This window comes from Sus scrofa, chromosome 9, assembly GCF_000003025.6.
Source record: "Sus scrofa isolate TJ Tabasco breed Duroc chromosome 9, Sscrofa11.1, whole genome shotgun sequence".
Classification (NCBI taxonomy): domain Eukaryota; kingdom Metazoa; phylum Chordata; class Mammalia; order Artiodactyla; family Suidae; genus Sus; species Sus scrofa.
In genome coordinates, this window is record NC_010451.4 from 32,246,686 (window position 1) to 32,267,122 (window position 20,437).

At 36.9% G+C, this 20,437-nt stretch overlaps 1 long non-coding RNA gene across 8 annotated transcripts in view; it reads left to right on the forward strand.

Moving 5' to 3' along the window:
• LOC102166056 overlaps positions 1-20,437 on the forward strand; it is a 104,560-nt gene that overhangs the window by 40,915 nt on the left and 43,208 nt on the right. For all 8 annotated transcript variants that reach the window (XR_002335606.1, XR_002335612.1, XR_002335610.1 and 5 more), the window contains one exon: positions 19,342-19,480. This is a non-coding gene — a long non-coding RNA (uncharacterized LOC102166056). The remainder of the gene's footprint in view (positions 1-19,341; positions 19,481-20,437) is intronic.

Consider the following 20,437-nt stretch of genomic DNA (forward strand, 5'->3'; position numbering starts at 1 on the left):
TATTTTAGACTTGCGTGTTCTTACCTAAGAATACTTTGTCATTTAAAATAAAAACAGTATTACCCAGCAACAAGAGACTTTCTAAGGACTTAAAATACAAAATTATGCTTCCTTTTCTTAGGGATTACTTTATATAAAAACTCAGTTGGACATATTTTAAAATTATGAAAGTGTGGTAAATGCTATGACAGAGAGGACTATATGAAATTTGGGGAGCAAATAACGGAAAGAATTGTCTTGCAATGTCTTCAATAGGCAGAAGAGGGAAGGAGAGGAATATGTCCCAAGAAGAGGGAAGAACAAGGAAAGTGAGAATGAAAAGGGTGCTTCAGAGTCCTGCAAATGTGAAAGAAATGTGAGAGACAGGTCTGGCAGGACTCCATACAGGTGTGGCTCATGGTGGTCATGCCTTCCAAACCTCAAAGTGAGACATATGGTGACCACAGATATTTCCAGAAAATTCTGACAAGGCATAGACTTTTAAGCCACCTTTGACTATTCATTTAACCGACTGCTTTTATTAAAGAGATAAAATCTCTATTAAATTAGATGATTGGCCATGTGGCCCATCACTGCCATATTTTATGTGAAGCCATTGTGAGCTCAACTTGAAAGACAAAATGAGAGATTATCTTGCACATTTATAGTTTGTAGTACACAGCATAGGAAGGTTAAGAGACTTTTCACCTAACATCCTTCTGACATGTGCCAGTCCATATTCACCTGTAGAGCAAACACAGAGATGAGACAAATAATTTTCAAAGACTTCTGTATGGTGAGCTGGAATTAGGCAACCTGAAAAGAGCAAGCAAAAGAAATATTGGGAAAGCCTGCAAAAATGGAGAAGTACTCTAAACCTCTAGAAAATGCCAACGGCTAATTCAGAACAACTCAGGATGGGAGCAGTTCTCTTGAGAAGTCTCATGAAATCAATCAGTGAATATATTTGCCGGGAGTACACATGGTGCAGAACTCCAGGGGGTGTTACAACAGGAAGAGCAGTGTCCTTGACTACGTCACAGAGACAGTGTCAAGAACCAGTTGCCCAAGGAGATTCAGTTTCTTCTTACTTAAGGTATTTTTAGATCATAAAAGTTAAAGCTGCTTACTACAAAAACATAGAAAAAATCAAACACAAAATAGAGAAAAAATTAATCAATATAATTCCATGATCCAGAGTTACGTGTCCTGGGTCAAAACCCAGAGTATTTTGTTCCCCTAAGATTTTAATATAATGAAAGATTTTGAAATCAAGAGAGAAATCTTGAGTCCTTTACCTGTGAGATCCACTAGTATAAATGGATATGAAAAGAAACCAGAAGTTTCTTATAAGTTGTACTTTTCCCTTACTTAGTATTTAAAGCAAACCTATACAAGTAATAGGGTACTTCCCTACCAATATCTCTACCAGTACCACTACCCTGCTCTCTGTCAGGTAAATTGTGTGTGTGGATGGGGAGAGTGAAGGCTTGATCTGGAAAGAACAGTCTGGAGGAGAAAGAATTAAATATTTAATAGGTGGCATCAGTGCAACTGCCCTGTAGTAAAATGTAACACAACTAAAACAGAGCAACTTCATAAGATTTGGGGAACAAGCAGACCTCATTGGTGCAGACGAAGAAAGTTCCTCCTGAAGAGGGCAGCCATTCTACTTGCCAGAACATATACCTATAGGCATAGGTTTCATTGTCCTAATCCACGAGGCTTTCCTGTCTCCATTGCCTCATTGCTGCATTTAGGGAACAGAAATCTTTTGCAATGTTGTAATATTTTTTTTCTTTTGGGGGAGGTCTTCTATCAGTAATGCTGCTACAAAGCTGGGTAGAAGGTGAACCTACAGCAGTCTCGATCCCTTCCCCTACCTCTTCTAGCCCGAGAGGGTCTCGTTCTAGTCAACAAATGGGGTTAGGTTGGTTGGGAAACAACATTCTTCTTTCAAAATATTTTGTCTAAACATTCACCTCTTTGCTCATTTAGAGACACAAAAGCCGTAAAAACTTGCAGGTCTTTCTTTTTTTTTCCCTGACACATACGTTTCCTAAATCAGTGAATACAGAGTCAGTAACAAACTTAAATATGGGGGAATGAAAGGAAAAGGAAAATTCAGAGAGACAAAAATAATATGTAAGTTGATATCTCAAAATCGATTTCAGTTACAATTTCTGACCCATGTGATTATTTGTTATGATAGATTTCTAAGCAGATCCTACTGCTGTATTTAGCAGCTTGATGGATGCCCAAGCAAGGCCTGCAAAACTAAGCTCTGAAAGTATAAAGAAATGTGCTATTGGACCTGCTCACATCTTTAATATGGATATTGTGAAAGAATGTAATGGTGAGAAGCAGCAAATTGCTTTCCCCTGATATGATGGTTTCTATAGTGCAGGTACCACAGTTAGAAAACCAGCATCCAAATCCCCTTCTACTCATGAGTTATGTAACCTTGGATGAGTCACTTATTAATGGTTGCTGCATATTTGGACAGAAGTTACTTATATGTGGAAGCTGAAAAATGATACCAAAGAACTTATTTATGAAACATGAATAGACCCACAGACACGTTTATGTTTACCAAAAAGGAAAGGAGGGGGAGTTTCCATTGTGGCTCAGTGGTAACAAACCCGATTAATATCCATGAGGAGGTGGGTTCGTTTGATCCCTGGCCTTGCTCAGTGAGTTAAGGATCTAGTGTTGCTGTGAGCTGCTGTGTAAGTTGCAGACGCGGCTTGGGTCCCCCCTTGCTGTGACTGTGGTGTAGGCTGGGGGCTACAGCTCTGATCCGACCCCTAGCCTAGGAAATTCCATGTACCTCAGGTGAGGCCCTAAAAAGACAAAAAAAAAAAAAAAAAAAAAGACAAAAAAAACAAACGAGGAAAGGAAGGGAGGAATAATTAGGATTTGTAGATATCTTCACAAAACTGTTTACAAAACAGAAACAACTCACAGATGTAGAGGACAGACTTGTGGTTGCCAAGTGGAGAAGCAGGTAAGGGAAGGATAGATTGGGAGTTTGGCAGAGGTGAACCATTTTATTTTATTTTATTTTAATGTCTTTTTATTTTTTCCATTATAATTGGTTTACAGTGTTCTGTCAATTTCTACTGTACAGCAAAGTGATCCAGTCACACATATGTATACATGCTTTTTCTCATATTATCCATCATGTTCCTCATAAGTGACTAGATATAGTTCCCTGTGCTATACAGCAGGATCCCATTGCTTATCCACTCCAAAGGCAATAGTTTGCATCTATTAACCGTCTAACTCCCAGTCCATTCCAGTCCCTCTCCCTCCCCCTTGGCAACCACAAGTCTGTTCTCTAAGTCCATGAGTTTCTTTTCCGTGGAAAGGTTCATTTGTGCCATATATTAGATTCCAGATATAAGTGATATCATATGGTATTTGTCTTTCTCTTTCGGACTTACTCAGTATGAGAGTCTCTAGTTCCATCCATATTGCTGCAAATGGCATTATTTTGTTCTTTTTTATGGCTGAGTTATATTCCATTGTGTATCTTTATCACATCTTCCTAATCCTTCATCTGTTGATGGTCATTTAAGTTGTTTCCATGTCTTGGGCATAGTGAATAGTACCGCAATGAACATAGGAGTGCATGTATCTTTTTCAAGGAAAGTTTTGTCCAGATATATGCCCAAGGGTGGGATTGCTGAGTCATGCAGTAGTTCTATATTTAGCTCTGAGGTACCTCCATACTGTTTTCCATAGAGGTTGTACCAATTTACAATCAACAACAAGGTCCTACTGTAGAGCACAGGGAACAATATTCTATATCCTGCAATAAACCACAATGGCAAAGAATAAAAAGAATATATATGTGTACAAAACTGAATTGCTTTGCTGTACAGCAGAAATTAACCCAGTATTATAAATCAACTATATTTCAATAAAAATTTTAAAACCTCATTGCCTATTCACTGTTATTTACTTCAGGTCTTTAAATTGAAATGGTCTTTGGGGAAAAAAAATGGCCTTCAGTTTTCTTTGATAGGCTTTTATATGCCCATAAATGTACCATGCAGTTATAGTGATAAATAATGCCTCTCTCTTATCAAGAACACACTTTGTGACAATTATCTTACATTTATGTTCTCAGCTAATCATTTATAGAAACACTGCAAGGTAGGTATGTTATTATTCCCAATCTACATTGGAAGAGAGGATCATTAAATTTCTCCAATTTAACTACTAATTTCAAGTTAACGATAGTTTCACAATCTCTGACTGCAGGGCATCAGGATTGCAGCCATGCCTTGATAAAATAGGAGCCTGTGTTCACTCAACTGATGGTATGTGATGTCCTGTTTATCCATTGTTTGTTAAACAAAAGTTTAGTGTTTATAGGTATTAAGAATATGGAGAACATTTCATCTATGACATTCTCTCTTTGGGAGGTTACAGTATTTTTTTAAGGTTATATGGCCTGGAAAATCTCAAAGGAGTAGAACTCACAGCATCTGGCTTGGCTAATTCTAAGTTTTCAGAAAGGAAAAGCAACTCTGTATCACCAGTGGGGCATGAGGAGGTGAATAAGTGTAGGAGGTTTTTGTTTTATTTTATTTTTTTAATGATTTTTATTTTTTTCCATCATGGCTGGTTTACCTGGGGATTTTTTGTTTTTGCTTTTGTTTTTTAAACTCATATCAATGTTATTTGTTAAATTTTATATTTGTATACCTGTTTTCACTCTTTCTGCCTCAAATGCCTTTTTTGAACAAAATGTGAGATGACCTGAGTCTTCTTTATTTATGGCCTTCAGGATACAGAGTAATGATTTAAGGTTTAGGAAATTTTAAAATGGTAGCGGTCAGGATTTGAACCCAGGCAGTCAGATTCCACAGCCTGCCTTTATAGCTTACTCTGCCAGTTGTCTTCCATGGTAATAAACGTATTCATAAAAGCACTCATTGAAGAGTTATCAACTCCTCATACTATACATTTCCCAAATTTCCTGGCATTGGATGTGTACATGCTGAGGCTAATAGACAACTAGTTGAATATGGTGGAGCAGATTTCATTATTGGGTACAAAGTTGGGTTATGTGGACTTTTAAGTATAGTATTTTAAAATTGAAATATGGTTGATATACAATATTATATTATTTTCAGGTGTGTTATACTTAATACCCTTCACTTATTTTTCCCACCCCTGCCACTCTCTGCCTGTCTGACAATAACTTATTGTTTTTCTTTTTTTGGTTGTTTTGTTTTTTTAGATTCCACAATAAGTAAAATTGCACTATATTTGTCTTATTTTATTTCACTATTTCACTTAGCATAAGACCCTTTTGATATACTCATGTTTTTGCAAATGACAAAATTTCACATATATATATCTCATATCTTCTTTATTCATGATGAACACTTGACAAACACATATATGTATGTTAAACTAGTAATCTTGTTTTCTTCAGATTAATATCTAGAAGTGAATTTGTTGGATCATTAGGTAGTTCTATTAATAATTTTTTTTAGGAACCTCCTCACTGTTTCCATTGTGGCTGCACCAATTTACAATCCTAGTAACAGTGCATGAGGGTTCCCTTTTCTCCACATTATCACCAACACCTGTTATTTGTTATCTTTTTAATGATAGCCATTCTGACAGGTGTGAGGTGCTCTCTCATTATGATCTTTGTTTTTGCATTTCCCTGATAACTAGTGATGTTAAGCCTCCTTTCATGTGTCTATTGGCCATCTGTATGTCTTATTTGGGTAAGTATCTGTTTAGATTCTCTACCCATTTTTTAATCTTGTTATTCATTTTTTGATGTTGTATGTTCTTTGTATATTTTGGATATTAACCCTTTCTTGTATATATCACTTGCAAATATCTTCTCCCATTCAGTAGTCTGCCTTTTGTTTTATTGATAATTTCTTTCACTGTGGAAAAACTTTTTACTTTGAGGTAGTTCCATTTGTGAATATTCTTTCCTGTCAATTTTTGGAATAGTTTGAGATGAACTCAAACTCTTCTCTCAGTGTTTGTTAAAATTCACCTGTGAAATTGTCTAGTCCAAGATTTCTATTTGTTGGTTAGTGTTTTTCATTACCATTTCAATTTCAGTACTGGTAATTTTGGTCAGTTAATTTTTCTGTTTCTTCCCCTGGGAGATTGTACGTTTTTAGGAATTATCAGCACATGGAAGTTCCCAGGCTAAGGGTCCAGTCAGAGCTGCAGCTGAGGCCTACACCACAGCCATGCCGACACCAGCTCTAAGCTCCCTCTGCAACCTACACCACAGTTTATGGCAACACCAGATCCCTAACCCACTGAGCAAGGCCAAGGATCAAACCCACATCCTCACAGAGACAATGTTAGTTCCTTAACCAGCTGAACAAACAGGAACTCATATTTGAATATTTTTTATGTCCCTCCCTTCCCTTCAGGGATAGCAATGGTAGACTGCTAGAAGTTTCCCCATAGCTCACTGATATTTTTAAGTAGTTTCTGCAAATTCTAACATCTAATATTCTAATATAATATATAATATTCTAATATAATTCTAATATATGTGTTACCTCTTGATTGTTTTAATTAACTTTTTTCTGTTCTTCATGATTCATATCTTCTTATTTCTCTGTATTCCTGCTGATTTTGAATGGATGCCTAGAATTGTGAATTTTACCTTTTTGGGTGCTGGATATTTTTATAGTGCTATAAATATTCTCAAACTTTGCTCTGGGATACACTTAAGTTACTTGGAAAGACTGACTCTTTTTGGTCTTGCTTTTAAAATGTGTTAGGTAGGATAAGAGCAGTGATTTATCTAGCCTAATTATTCCCCAACTACTGAAGCAAGACAATTCTGGTATTCTATCTTATATCCCATAAATTGGGGATTACGTGTATAAATTATAGTCTGGCTGGTAGAAAAAGGCACTGTTACTATCCTTGTGTGAGTGCTCATCACTGTAACTAGTAAGTCTTTTGGGATTTTTCTACCACTGTTTTGTGTTTTAGAATACACATGTGTCTATTGATACTCTGTTGTAGGCTCAAAAGGACCCTATGGGAAGCATCTAGAGTTTCTCCTCTGCAGTATTCTATCCTACCTACTCTAAGATACTTTGATCTCTCTGAACTGTCAGGTCCATCTTCTCAACTCTGACCAGGCTCTGCCTAGGGTTCCCTTTTCTCCATTGTAGCTTGGAAACTATCTCAAGATAGTAAGGTAAAGAATCTTTAGAGCTTACCTTATTTATTCATAGTCTCTGTCCTTTGTCGCCTGGAGTTCAGTACTTGTCTGATTGAAATGTTTATTTCATATATTTTATCCAGTTTACAGTTATTTCAGACATAGAAGTAAATCTAATCCCAAATACTTTATCTTATCCAGAAGCAGAAGTCTCTTACTCTTTTATTGCTTTCTTTCGTCAACGAGTATCAAAAACACAAACTCTCTCTCTCTCATAAGTACATGCTTTTTTGCCCTTTGCTAATTTGCACATTCACAACACATAACTGTCTGTAGAACTTTACATGTTGGAGCAAGAACAACTATATAATCTCCAATGTAGCAACCCCACTGTCTAACACAATTACTAGCAGATTATGTTCACTTTATAAATGATAGATTGAATAAATTAATAAATGAACAAATATATGAAGAACCATCTGCGCTTTCTCTCTCTCATATGTTGAATATTACAGATGCTATGTTTAGGGAACCTACAATTCAGCCAAATAATTACGTACATAGAGTTTGGTGGGAATTAGATTAAGTACAAATCTAACAAAAGCAGAGGGTATTATACATAATTTAAAAACTGGATGGGAATTTCCACTGTGGTGCAAAAGGATCTGCGGCATCAGGATTCAGGTTAGATCATGGCCCTGCACAGTGGGTTAAAGGGTTGGGCATTGCCGCAACTGTGGTGTAGGTTGAAACTGCAGCTCCAATCTGATCCCAGAGCTGGGAATTCCATATGCCATGGGTTGGCCAAAAAAGAGAAAAGAAAAAAAATGGAGATTACCAGATTACCTCTAAAGTCCTTCTAGCTCTGTGTTTCTCTTATCTGGAGGAGCCAAAGATAAGTGAGCAGTATACTAGGTCACATTCATTTATTACTTACTACTTAAAGCAGCATAATTTCACAGTTTTTCCCTTAACTTGGTGTTCTTCCAAAGAATTATTTTAAGATATCATTAGCTTAAAAGCATTTCATATTTTAAATGCTATATTTATTACTTTTTAAATGTTAATTTTCTATAGCTACAAACTGAGGCCATATTTAAAGTTGAATAAGCTTAGGAGCAAAATCACATTACCAAAATTATAACTGTTCACATGAAGATTTGGGGTCTATGTTTTATTTCCCTCAATTAATATAGCAGTATTCCAAGAAAACAAAATGAAATAAACCACAAAAATCATTGCCTTTTTAAAGTTAATTCTTCCATGAAAACCATGATGGGTCAGGACAGCCTTGTGTATTTTTATACCTGCCCATCTTGATATATGTCTAATATTTTCTCCTGCCTTAATTCTGTAAACATTCTATCTTCCGTTAGTGCTTATCTTGATGCAATCAAACCCATGGCACACCTGTCTCTGCAGAAGAAAAGAGAGTGTGAGTCATTTGGGAGGAGCACGGTCACATTAACTCTTGGAAGACACAAAAGATAATTTATGAAATTGAGTTTCTGAGGACATAACATGATGCCCTCATGAGTAAAAAGAACCCATGGATATCCTGAAAGAGGTCATATCTTCATTCTCACTAAAGGGTTGCAGAGCCATTAAATGCCAAATTAAACTCTAGAAATAGTGCTATAGACTTTAGTAAAATAATTGTAAGTAGTTGTGATGAACTACCATTCAGAATGTTTATTCTCAGGCTGCTTCTTTGTGGCTGCTGATCAGCCTGCTTGAACACGTTTGTACCTTGCTGTTCTGCTTCACTTTTGGAAATGCACTTTCATCTTTAGTATAGATACCATTTGTGTTTTAGGGACACAAATCTGAAGAATAACAAGACCAGTATTACTCCATTGAGTTGTGGCCTTCTATTTTCAGTGAAAACAGCACTGAGTTCTTTCCCTGGCTCTATACTAAAAGAGGAGGAAGGCAAAACAAACAAACAAAAAAAGGTAAAAGCCAGCCCTCTCATAGACCTGGGCAAAGAGAACACTGTGTCAGGATGGCATTTCATAATGATAAGGAAAAAGCAATTTGCTCATCTAGGTGAGTGCTTTATCTTCTAGGGGTGTGTAACCTGAAGAAAGTAAATTATTTTTTCCTGGTACCAGTTGGTATCCAAGAGGAGGTAATTTACCTCATAATGTCAAGACACCCTGCTGCCATAAAAGTGGTTATATCCCTAGCTTGCTACGGGGAGCGTGCTTGCCTCGCAGTTGAGCTGATCCCTTCATAAATCACCCAATCCAAGGCTGAGATGTTTCAGAGCATAAGAGCAAGTGTACAAATGAATGATTTTTTAAAGGGGGTAGCTAGAATTATGTTTTTTTAGCCCCTCCAGTGGTTGCAATTTGACTGCACTGTTTCCTTGGAAACAAAGTTTTTTTTTTTCTTTTCCTTTCTTCTTTTTTCGTTCTAAGATGGTTTTTTTGTTTTGTTTTGTTTTGTTTTTTGTTTTTTTGTTTTTTGTTTTCTAAGTAAGCTTTCCTCACTGGTCTATAGGACTGCACTTCAGTCTTACACATGCTTCACAGCTGGATGTTATAAAGATCACTTCCTCTGCTTGCTGTTGGAGACCACACATGTGGGAAAGGGAGGGTTGGTCTGTTGAAGACCCTGAGATAAACCTGCCTCTTGAGGAAGAGTGGTTCAACTCATTGTAAAGTACTGATAACAGAAGAGCATCTTATAAGCAGAATATTATTTGAACTCTTTCTCTGTGACTAAGGAAATAATTTATCATTTGGCTGGGGATTTATTACTTTTTCTACATCATTTGAGACATAGGTTTAAGGAAAGTAACACTGAAAGTTAATATTCATATTAAGACATCTTTAAACAAATAGTCACATTGCGCAAAGCCACTCAAATTGAAAGTCTTTAGCTCTGCTTTGGCACATATGTTTTTCATAAACTGATAAGATTACCCTGCCATTTTGTTCCAAGTTGTGTGTGAAACTCAAGGAGAACCGGATTGCATATATAGATGGAAAGTTAGGGTATCATTTCTTCATTCATTTATTCACTAAGTGTTTATTGGGAGCCTAACATGTACTCAATACTGTGATAAATGCCAGGGTTAGAACATAAACAGCACAAGCACAGTCCTAACGCTAACATCCTGGGGTTTCTAGTTCAGTTAGGCACATGGGCTTTAGGGGGTAAATCTCAAAAGTAATTAGAATTTTGATAAGACCTAAGAAGGAAAAGTATAAATTTCTTTAAAGTATGTACTGGAGGACTTAATTTAGTCTGGAAGGCTGAGGTGTCAACAGAAAGCCTTTTTTTTTAAATTTTTATTACAGTATAATTGACTTACAGTGTTGTGTTAGTTTCAGGTGTACAACAAAATGAATCAGTTGTACATAGACATATATCCATTCTTTCTCAGATTCTTTTCCCTTATAGGTTATTACAGAATAGTGAGTAGATTTCCTCGTGAAAAGCCTCCCTTTTTAAAGTGGACACTAACAAGATTGAGGTGGGAGTTGGAAATTCCTGGCAGAGAAATTTAATTGGGCATAAGTGCCACGGGGGGGAATAAGACTGAAATAGTTAGAAATTAAAGGGGATACTATCATGAAGAAAATCAAATAAGGGGAGAATAGCTCAAAATTAGATTTATTGATTTGTTCATATAATAAACACATTTGTATGGAATTGATTCTGTTCCAGGAGGAGCTATAAGTGCTTTACAAATATTTATCCATTGAATCCTTTTAATAATCCTTTAAGAGATATGTACAATTATTATCCCCATTTTATAGATGTGGAAACTGAGATAATATTTTATAATGAGATTAAGTAACATACCATCAAGGAACTAAAAACCAGGCAAAATATTAAAATTTTGATCCTAATAGTAATAAGAATTTATAGAATGGTTTTAAGCAGAGGAATATTTTCATCAAAATTTTTATTTTAACTAGATATCTCTGATCCATGCCTGAAGAGAGGTTGAGGGGTAAAACGTCTAGCAAGAATGAATGAGAAAACAGGTTAGGAGGCTACTGCAGGACCCTGGGAGAGAGACGACAGTGCCATGGTACTGGGCCTGCAAAACATGGATGGATTCAAGAAATGTTTCAGAAATTGAAGGGACAGGAATTGGAGATGGAATAGATGCGTGATTGTGGGAGGGACAAGTCAGGGGTGTCATTTCAGACTTCTCTCATAACTAGTTAGATACAGGACCGTTTATTAAGTTAGGGGACACAGGCAGAGTTAGTGGGGATAGAGACGAACCTTACATTTTGTTTCAGCTCTAATGAATTTGTAGTTCCTAGGGTATATTTACATGGAGATGTAGAGAAAACACTTGGATTTGGGATAATGAAACCCAAAAGCAAGATCTGAGAAAAATATGTATTAATTTGGAGGTTATTTGACACTTATTTATTTATTTTTCAATTTGTTTGTTTCTTCTCTAGACTCTAATGTAGAGGCAAAGAAATATAAGACAATAATTAAGAAGTACCGATGTAATGATATAGTCCATAACAATACTAGGGGTTTTGAGACCACAGAAATTGTACACAGATGAAAGCGTTGAGGATGTTTATGTTACTTCTGTATCTCCTCTGTATTGATTTAGAAGAAAATATGCAGGAGGAACTGAGGCTGGAGGGAGGCACGGTGATGACCAAAATCTTCCTAGTTATCATTTCTTGATCTTTATTAGCAGAAATTGTTGGCAGTTTATATTCTGACTTCCAAATATCGTAACAAAATTGTAAAAGACCTTCATTTCATTTTTACCTCTAACCCTTTCTACCAAACATCCACTAAAAGCTTTCTCCTAAAATCAAGATCTGAGAAGAGTGATGTGTTATTCTCCATGTGTATTTAACATGTATAATTGTGAGGCCTGATTTTACTGGGCCAGATTCCATACTGAAGAACAGTTCTGGTCCTTTTTTTCACCATGCCATACTATGAAATGGAGCATCAAATAAATGGATCCATAGAAAAAGTAGTTCCACCTAAATCTTCTTTGTGATAAACTGTTCCCTTGCAATTTATGGCATCTAATAGCATTGTCTGAGAAAAGAGCAAAAGCTTTGGAAGCTGCTGCCCTTCCTTAAATCCTGCAGTCTCCTTGCTTTATAACCTTCTCTTCAGTTTATTCCCTCCTGCTTTTCTGTATCTTCCAATAAGTTTGACTTTTCCCATATCTTCCTTCAAGCTTTTTCAAAATTTTATCTTCTTAGTCCATTAATAGCTGTTTGACATTTTATTGGCATCGAAGCTCAAGGAATTTGTATATGTTTTTGTGCATGTGTATGTATATGTGTGCACATATGTCTATATGACTCTATCACAAATATATTTATAAAAGATGAAAATAGATAGGAGTTCCCACTGGGGCTCAGCAGTAATAAACCCGACTAGAATCCAGGAGGATGCAAGTTCAATCCCTGGCCCTATTCGGTGTGTTAAGGACCTTGCTGTGAACTATGGAATGGTTTGAAGACACGACTCCAATCTGGCATTGCTATGGCTGTGGTGTAGGCCGGCAGTTGCAGCCCTGATTTGACCCCGGGCCTCAAACTTCCATGCGCCGCAGGTGTGGCCCTAAAAAGAAAAAATAGAGGTGACAGTAGAAAACTATCTTTCTTTTTATTTAATGAGCTCTAGTCTTCTAGTCAACGTGGAGTCTAAGGGCAGATCCTCAGGCTCTGAATATGTACTTTGTGCTCTGGAAAATGGGCAGAAGACTATATGAAGTCAGATATACTTTTGACTCCATCAAGTAATTTCTTGGGCCTTTGTTTTCTCAAGAGTTTGGCCAAGAAGATCTGCAAAGTTCTTTCTAACTCTAACATTCTGTGATTCTTCTTCTGAGTAAAGTACTAGTTTATGATAAAAGTAAAATAAGAAAATCTGCTTCCAGTGGTAGAAGGCTAAGCCTTAGAAGAGAGGAGGGAACCATTCTTCTGAAAGTTAGGACAGATTTGGAAGTTAAAGTTCTGTGTAGAACGAGAAGGACCTCTATTCACTTTGTGAAATAGGAAGCAAGCTCTCTGCTGTCTCACTATTATTTTCCAAGTGACTTTCTTTTCCTCTGACTAAACTGTAAGCTCCTCGAGGGTAGGGGCTATAACATTTTCAGGGATTATTACAATGGCTGGTACATAATACATGCTCAATAAATATTTATGGACTGATCAGAGGCAAGTAAGTGACATGAAATACATAAAAGTGACAAAGATCAGAATTGGAGCTTAGTAGAATTTTTAATGGAAGCCCAAAAGGCTTGGAGAATAGGGAAGGGCAAAGAGGGGTAGACTCATGCCTGGGTTCACAAATGACAGAATGAAAACTACCTCTCCCTTGATGGTTAATCTCTATCAAGGACTTTACAATCAGAAAGTAAAAAACAATCGCATGTAAATGGAGACCCAATATGAGAATACTTCACTAATTTAGAAGTCTTGGGAGAAAGGTACAAATGCTGAAATGCTTGAAGAATCACAGAAAACAGAAGTACCAGACTTCTGGAGATGGGAAAATACTGAACAGTGACTGGGAAAAAAAATGAGTACTAGACATTACAATCTAGATACAAATTGGATAATTTTCAGCCGAATCTCAGAATGGATATTAAACAAAGCCAGTCTGACTTAGTTGTGTGCTGGCTTCACCAATTTCCAGCTGTACGGCTTTCAACAAGTGATAGAACCTCTCTGTGCCTAAGTCTCCCCAAAAGTAAAATCAGAGTACCTATCTTACAAGAATGCTTGAAGATTAAATTCTCTTAAGGCATGTCGAAGATTGCAGCCACATACTAAGTGATCTATCAGATTGGGTATTATTATTATTATTATTATTATTATTATTATTCACTCTTAAAAAGGAAGTGATATCACCAGGGGATCTCTAATAAGAATAAATCATACTTTACAAACTCATTTTCAATTTTTTTGGAAAAAGTTTTTAGATTTCCTATTCAAGGGCATTTCATAGATAAATTTGGATGACAGTAAACCCTCCAGATAAAGTCTTTGCTGCCCTCCTCCTAAAGAGAGTGATGGTGTCCATTTGTGAGAGATGTTTAACTAGGAGGATAAAATATTAAGAGAGTAAATGAGTTAGTATACTTTCTCCCTTTAAGGAGAGGAGAGTCTACTGTACAGAATACTGGAAGAATTTACAGTTAAGATTTTTGCTCATTATAAACAACTTTATATTAATTAAAATTTTCTTTAAAATTATTAACTTTTAGGGATTTCCCCCCATGGTTCAGTGGGTTAAGAATCCAACTGTAGGTGGCTCTGTCTCTGTGGAGGTGTGGATTTGATCCCCAGCCTGTCTCAGTGGGTTCAAGGATCCACTGTTGCTGTAGTTGTGGCTTGGATTCAATCCCTGGCCCAGGAACTTCCATATGTTGCAGGTGCAGCCATAAAATTAAAAATTTAATAAATGATAAAAATAAAATAATTAACTTTTAGAGTTGAAATTACCCGAAAGAAAATTTTCAGAGCAAATGTTCATATCACAGCTGAAAAACTGAGGTTAAGAAAGTCCAATGAATAGCCCACAGGCACACAGCTAGTCTGCCACATAGCTGAGGTTTGAAAAAAATTTTTGATGCCAGGTGTGTTTCAGGCTACCTCCTAGTAATAGGAAAGTTAAGGTATAGATCTTGTGTGTTTCTCCCTCTAAGGGACTATTTCCTTACCAAAATCAAAGGTGCTGTTAATGTCCATTGACTGACCATACTGGCAAAGGTAATGAGGTTACCTGTTCTTATTTCAGGGACTGAGGGACTGTCTTGCCCATCTTCCCATTTCAAATCTGATCTGGCCTCCAATAGTAGCAGTGGTACTCACTAAGGAATTTAGACAATTTTCCTGATGCTACATAGAAATTTTATTTGCGGGTCAAGTATATTTCCTGGATTAACAGGCATAAAACTTTGCTATCTAGGCTATTGTGGTCAGAATTTCTCTCTCTCTCTCTCTTTTTGTCTTTTGTCTTTTGTCTTTTGTCTTTTCGAGGGCTGCACCTGCGGCATATGGAGTTTCCCAGGCTAGGGGTCTAGTCGGAGCTGTTGCTGCCAGCCTATGCCAGAGCTGCAGCAACACCAGATCTGAGCTGAGTCTGCAACTTACACCACAGCTCACGGCAACACTGATCCTTAATCCACTGAGCGAGGCCAGGGATCGAACCTGCAACCTCATAGTTCCTAACTGGATTTGTTTCCACTGTGCAATGACAGGAACTTCGTCTTCTTCTTCTTCTTCGTCTTCTTCGTCTTCTTCGTCTTCGTCTTCTTCTTCTTCTTCTTCCTCTTCCTCTTCCTCTTCTTCTTCTTCCTCTTCTCTTTCTTCTTCTTCTTCCTTCCTCTTCCTCTTCTTCCTCTTCTTCTTCCTCTTCTTCCTCTTCTTCTTCCTCTTCTTCTTCCTCTTCTTCTTCCTCTTCTTCTTCTTCTTCTTCTTCTTCTTTTTTTTTAATGGCTATACCTGTGGCATATGGAATTTCCCAGGCTAGGCGTTGAATTGTAGCTGCAGCTGTGACCTGTACCACAGCCAGAGCAACGCTGGATCTGAGCCCCATCTGGGACCTAAGCCTCAGCTTGCAGCAATACTGGATCCTTAACCCACTGAATGAGCCAGGGATTGAACCCACATCCTCACAGAGACTATGTCAGGTCCTTAACCCAGTGACCCACAATGGAACTCCAAGGCAAGATTTTTTTTTAATTTAAATGCCTGTAGGTTATGCAATTTAAGCAAGTTTTCTTTAATCTGATTGAGACTCCAGCACATCCTACCTTTCTGTTTCTTGTAGTCATTTGTGATTCCTAACACAGAACTCCAGGGTGTTCCACATTGATGTATCTTCATCTCCAGGTACTCTCCTTCACTTGTAGTGTTTATTAATTTAAACTCCTCATGTCAGTTTTTCTATCCTCACCTGTTACTCCCAGCAAGCATAATTTCTTTCCAAACTATGTGTCACTTCCTTTATTCTCTGAAAAATGTTACAGCTTCAGACAACTGCAGAATGTAAATTGCTTCTGAGGAGAGAGTGGGTTCTGGTCTCAATGCTTGTTATTTTGAGGAATAGGGAGTCCTGTGTCTAGTCAAGAGGGGTATAAAATTGTGTGAAGATTTCAGGAGTTCTGTAATGGCACAGCAGACATAAATCCTGCTAGGAACCATGAGGTTGCAGGTTCGATCCCTGGCCGTGCTCAATGGGTTAAGGATCTGGCATTTCCCTGAGCTGTGGTATATGTTGCAGATGTGACTCAGATCCTGTGTTGCTGTGGCTGTGGTGTAGGCCAGCAGGTGCAGGTCTGATTCAACCCCTAGCCTGGGAACTTCCATATGCTGCATGTGTGGCCCTAAAAAACCAAAAAAAAAAAAAAAATGTGTGACGATTTCAGCTCAGGACTACAACTGTACTTGTCCTTCAGTATCTAAAATCAGACACACTTGGCCACAATACAAATTTTTTCCTTTCTGAAATTCTCATCAATTTTATTTGAAGAATTCATATTTTTAAAGCTAGTATAATGATGGAGAAACAACTAGATCCTACTGAATAATAAAGAGAACTATAGTCAATGTTCTATGGTACACCATAATGGAAAAATATTTTATATATATTTTTATATATAAATAAATAGAATCACTTTGAAGTACAGTAGAAATTAACACAGCATTGTAAATAACCCTACTTTAAACAAAAATAAAGACTTTCTCAGAAAAAAAAGTAGAATACACACAATGAAATACTACTCAGCAATAAAAAATGAAATAATCCCATTTACAGCAACAGGTAGGACCTAGAGATTATCATACTAAGTGAAGTAAGCCATGCAAAGACAAATGTCATTATGCTGCTTATATGTGTAATCTAAAAAAATGATACAAATGCATTTATATATGAAATAGGAATAGACGCACAGACACAGAAAAAAAAGCCACGGTTACCAAAGGAAAGAGGGATGGAATAAATTAGGGGTGGAGTTTAGGATTAACATATACATATACACACAAGCATATAGAAAATAGATAATCAACAAGGCCTAGTGTATAGCACAGGGAAACTATACTCAATGTTTTGTAATAACCTATATGGGAAAAGAAACTGAGAAACTGAACCACTCTATTGTACACCTGAAGCTAACACAATATTGTAAATCAACTACACTTCAATAAAAAAATTAAAAATTTTTGAGTTCCCTGGTGGTTCAGTGGGCTAAGGAGCCAGTATTGACTGGTTGCTGCTATGGTGCAAGTCCTATCCCTGCCCCCAGAACTTTCACATACCACAGGAGTGACCCAAAAAATTATCTAAAAAAATTAAAAACCTAAAAAAAATAGTAAAAGTAGTATAATGTTGACATCCCTTCTGGGAATGAAATAACTGGTTTTTTTTAGTGTTAAAGAATACATTAACCTTCTCACTCCATTGGGTATATTTGTAAATTTACTTACGTTAACAGCCAACAATGCCCCTGAGCCCAAGCTGCTTTTCTCTATCTTAAATTTAGCTCTGAACTTTAGAAAATGATGAAAAAAATTTAGCTCACCCCCACTCCACTGTACTGACTTACTTGAAAAAAAAAAAAAGTTGAATACCAACTATGCTTTGGGTGCTGTTATTTATCTCTGCATTCCCAGTGTCTAAAACAGAGCTCCTGCCCTAGAGGAGATGACATTTCTGTGGTTTTTAGATTTATGAAATCCAATGTAGAAGATCAACAAGAGCTGGAAGAGACTGGGAAAGAAATCTTCATGAATCAACTGAGGATTTCTGTGGATTCTGTGGGGTTAAGATGTACAGAGGAGATAGGGAAGGATCGCTACATAATGGGAACAGCACACATGGAGGCATGGGGATGTGACAGCAATGGAAGAGGAGGGTTAGTGGATTCTAGAGGGAGAGAAGCACAGTATTAAGAATTAGCCATGATTTATTTATATATAAATGATTTTCAAAAAAACAATAAAAACAAAAAAATAGTGTAAACGTTAAAAAAAAAGAATTAGCCATGAAAAGAGTGTGTAGGAAATCAGATTCAGAATTTTATTTTTAATCAATTTATAAGGCACTACATTTACATTTCACCTCAGGAAACTAAACTCATTTGCCTATTCAGTATTTCCTGAACATCTTCTGTTTGTTAAGCTCTGTGCTAAAATTTTATCATAAAGGGGTAAGTGAGATACAGTCCATTCCATTAAGCAGCTTTCAGTCTAGTTGAGCCAAGACCCTCTACCCAACCCTCTACTCCCATCCAAACCCTATTTTGGAAAGGTGACAAAAATGGACTTGGAGGAGGCTAGATAAGGGGTATAGTGCAATTGTCCACCTGCTAAGAAAAATTGCCCCAAACCTATATAATGTCCAAGCCTATCCTAAGTATCATGTAATAAATAATGTCAAAAAACATATCTTCCATTTTGCTAGCATTTGCATATTCATCCATTTTTAATTTAAAATAGCATCCTTATTGTGTGTCAGGTATTATGTTAGATTCTGAGGATTCAGAAATGAGCATGGTAGACTCACTACATAGCTTTCTTGAGTTTATATCATAGCTAGAAATATTCAGAGTGTTACAGAAGTATATGAGAGAGAAACACACATAAGTAGATTTAGAGGGGCAGTGTAGGGAGAAATCTGGGAAGGTTCCTGGAGGAAACTCAACTGAGGATCCATTGGAGTTTTCTAGGAAAAAAAAAGAGGCGAAAATTATACTAAATCTAGGGAACCACATGTAAGAAGATCTGAAGAAAAGGTGAAGTATATTTGGTGGAACTATAAGTCAAATATATATATATAGTCTTTTTAGGTCTGCATCCGTGGCATATGGAAGTTCCCAGGCTAGGGGTTGAATTGAATCTGTAGCCACCGGACCTATGCTACAGCCACAGCAATCAAGATCTGAGCCGCATCGGCAACCTACACCACAGCTGACTTCATTGCCAGATCCTTAGCCCACTGAGCAAAGCCAGGAATCAAACCTGCAACCTCATGGATACTAGTCATATTCATTTTGCTGAGCCATGATGGTAACTCCTTATATAATATTTATATAGAGGTTCATTATAATATGAATAATTATTCAAAAGAAACAGAATGCTAATATCAAAGAGTTGGAAATATTAACTCACACAACATATAGCAAGTTTCCTAAAAAAATAGTTTTTATTGTCTCTATTTAGATCCCTTAAAATCAGAAAAGCAGAACCAGAGGCAAGGACCAGGATGTATGTGATTCATTCAGAGAACATTCTGCAGGAAGAACCAATAAAGGAAACAGGATAACAAAGAAGACAGAGCTGAGCAAGGATGTGGTTTCAGGTAAGAAACCTTGATGTACTAGCCTTGGCCTGATGTACTAGGAGAGGGCAATCTATGTAACATAAACCACTCCCACTCTGAAAAAAGAGGCTGGTTTTTTGTATCCCTAACACCCAGTCCATGGCACAGGCATAATGTTGGGAGCATAATTTTTTGTTATGATATGTATAGCTTCTTCTTTTTTCTCCATTATCTTGACCACACAATGGTGTCAAGAGCTAAGTAACATAAAAGCTTAGTAATACAGATTTCTTAGAAAGTAGAGAGGTAAAGAAAACTAGGATGTTTATGTTGTGATGCCTTGGTCATCCTTTGTGTAGGGCAGAGTGTGAGGGGTGGGGCTTGGGGAGAAACTAAGACTGGAAAGGTAAATAGGAAGCTGAGTGATAGGGACCATAGCAAAGCAACCAGCTAGACTCAGGATGAATCAAGTAAAACAGAGTTTCTCAGAAGGAGATCTGAAAATGTGGATTGCTCTGTCTCAGTCAGAAGCAAAAGACTTGAGAGTTTGTATTGGCCTCTGATTCTTCCAAAGTGAATCATGGATTCCTAAGAGAACCATAAACTTAGTTTTGCAGTTGTCTGGAGGTTAGGGCAAGAAGAGTATTTTTCTGTCTTTGGTTGGGGTTAGAGTGACATACTCCTACAATGATATTGTAGGGCCATAAAAATAGAGAAAGCTGCCTGGAACTGTGTCCTCTACATGTCTCTTATGGGGTCCTCACTCCCTCAAAGTTGATCTTTCAGAAAGAAATCACTTTATTTACGTATTCTGATATTTGAGCATCCATATGTGTTTTTTATTTTCTAACCACACTAGTTGAATATCCTCTTTATAGGTTAGAACTTTACTCAAGATAAGTTCTTTTGTTTGTCCTTAGAGTTGGTTACTTTTTATGATGATTGTTAATTAATAAGACATCTTTTTTATGGATAGTACATAGAGAACCTAATTAT